The sequence below is a fragment of the Anomaloglossus baeobatrachus genome, chromosome 4 (genome assembly GCF_048569485.1).
Source record: "Anomaloglossus baeobatrachus isolate aAnoBae1 chromosome 4, aAnoBae1.hap1, whole genome shotgun sequence".
In the NCBI taxonomy this organism is placed as follows: domain Eukaryota; kingdom Metazoa; phylum Chordata; class Amphibia; order Anura; family Aromobatidae; genus Anomaloglossus; species Anomaloglossus baeobatrachus.
The window spans coordinates 309,042,284-309,044,926 of NC_134356.1; the positions used below are offsets into that span (position 1 = coordinate 309,042,284).

Below are 2,643 nucleotides of genomic sequence, written 5' to 3' on the forward strand. Positions count from 1 at the left end.
CAAATGTAAAACATGAAAATATTTTTTTTTATTTGCCTAAAATACAAATTAAATGTGTCATCTTTAACTTTATGCCTTTTTACAGATCCTTTCATCTTCAACTTGCTTAACTGCTCACAATGACAGTAATTTTGACCAGGGGTGCCCAAACTTTTACATGCCACTGTGTGTGCGCTGTATGTTTTATACATGTTGTGTGCACCACTATTTATTTGTGATGCTGGGTGCAGTATATATTTATTGTGCTGCATGCAGTATATGTGACGCCCCTGATTCTATCAGGGTGTCACAGGGAACTGCACCCCTGTCTCATGGTGCAGAACTCACCCTCCATGGTTCTGGGTTCCTACACACTGGTATTGTTTCCATCAGTATTCAAATCCTAACCACACCTCACACCACACCCTGTCAGGCACACCAGTGGGTGGCCTAGCTGGAAAAGGGCCACCTGCCTAGGGGTCAGGCAGACTGGTGAGAGGGAGGAAGTCAGTCTGGTAGTAGCCCTCAGAGAGTGAGGAGCTGAGGGAGTTGTAGCTCCCTGTGTGACCTTAGTTGGGTCGCAGACGGTGGTCTGGGACCAGAGGAGTCGGAGACCCGGTCGCAGGGTATTGGAAAAGGGTGTACTGACTTAGTTTTGGAGAACGGTCGGCACCGGAAAGTCCAGTAACCGGACCAGTACCGAGCACAGCGGGGTACAGGACCCTAGATCAGGGAGTAGCTTCACGTAACCTGATAATTCACCTGTGGAGGATAGTCTCTTTCTGAACTTTCCCCAAGAGCTCAGAGATCAAAGGCACCAACACAACGAGGGGGATAAGGCTTTCCAGCCTATGTGGCCTATAGAAATCCCAAGTGTCAGCCATCGAGAGCACAGCTTCACTATTTAAATATAGGGAGCGGGACCCGGACAGCTTCAGTCCGAAGGGTCACTTAGGCACATCTACACAATTGTGCGTGGAGGCAGGCTCCAGACAACTAAGCAGTACCAGTGCGGACGGATTCCCGGACGAGCTCCCCCGAGTGGCAGCGGCACCCAGAGACTTGTTTTACTCCTGTGTCAGAGTCTGCTTAATAATTGCACCAACATCTACACAACCGGAGAGAGTACACTGCACACCCTGCGTCCTGCCTGCCCGCATAGCCTGCACAACACTATCCACCACTTATCTACAGAGTCCCGGGGTCTCCCCTACCCGTGGAGGGATCACCATCTGGCTGCCCCACTCCATCTTCCCCCGGGTACTCCAATCGGCAGCGGCGGTACTCTTCTTACTACATACTCTTGCTAGGCAGCTAGTTTTTGCTCTAATGTCGCCATTTGCTATGGAGTATTCTGGGTCGCTTTTAAGCCTCTTCATTGTAGGCCACATTCACCCAGTGTCCTTATAGCTGACGATATTTGGACGGGCATTTACATACAGGGTATACTGCCCTCCTGCTTACCTGTGTTACGGCATGAAAGTGATGGTGCTTTATTCCCTGATTGGCCTCATCATTTTCAGGTTTTAAATTGGTGTGTGGATCACTATTTGCACTTATTGCTTTTTTCTTAATATAACCCAATTAAAAGTTAAGTTGTAAATGACACATGTTGCTATTTTCACGGTACTCTTCTTATCGTGAACCACGGGTGGCGTCACGAACTATCCCTTGTAAATAACCCCCCCTTCACATCTGAAGTGGCCGCAAGCCCCCGGTTCCAGAGACCTTTGATCCACAGCAACCCCGGATCCGAGCAGTTCGACTGCTGCAGGGGCGGCACATATATATTTGTGATATGTACAGTATGTATTTGTGATGTTATAAGCAGTATTTATTTGTGATGCTATCTGCAGTTGTCATTTGTGTCGATATGTGCATTATTTGTTATGCTGTGTATAGTATTTATTAGTGATGCTATGTGCAGTATTTATTTGTGATGCTGTGTGCGGTATCTATTTGTGACACTGTGTGCAGTATTTATTTGTGACACTGTGTGCAATATTTATTTGTGACACTGTCTGCGGTATTTATTTGTGACATTGTGTGCGGTATTTATTTGTGACGCTGTGTGCGGTATTTATTTGTGGCGCTGTGTGCAGTATTTATTTGTGATGCTGTGTGCGGTATTTATTTGTGATGCTGTGTGCGGTATTTATTTGTGATGCTGTGTGCGGTATTTATTTGTGGCGCTGTGTGCAGTATTTATTTGTGATGCTGTGTGCGGTATTTATTTGTGATGCTGTGTGCGGTATTTATTTGTGACGCTGTGTGCAGTATTTGTGTCACTGTGTGGGGTATTTATTTATGATGCTGTGTGCGGTATTTATTTGTGATTCTGTGTGCGGTATTTTTGTGCACATGCCATATTATAACTCTCTTTAAGACATTTGGTCTCTTACGATTTATAAATATCAACATGACTTATTAATAAACCCGTCACATGGGAGACAGTTTGAAACTACTTTCTAAAATGATGCATATAAACCCCAACATACCCTCCAGTACATGTAGGAGTCAGACCACAGCCAATGACATAGTAATGATCCCCATCATTCGCTTCATAGGGGTGGGCTGCAGAGTGCCCCCACCATGTGCCTGTAGCACACTCCATGACAGTGGAAGCTGGCTACACCCACATGACAAATACAGGTTGGAGGATTT

At 46.0% G+C, this 2,643-nt stretch overlaps 1 protein-coding gene across 1 annotated transcript in view; it reads right to left on the minus strand.

Moving 5' to 3' along the window:
- TMEM117 (transmembrane protein 117) overlaps positions 1 to 2,643 on the minus strand; it is a 478,554-nt gene that overhangs the window by 475,587 nt on the left and 324 nt on the right. The gene's annotated exons all lie outside the window — the stretch shown is intronic.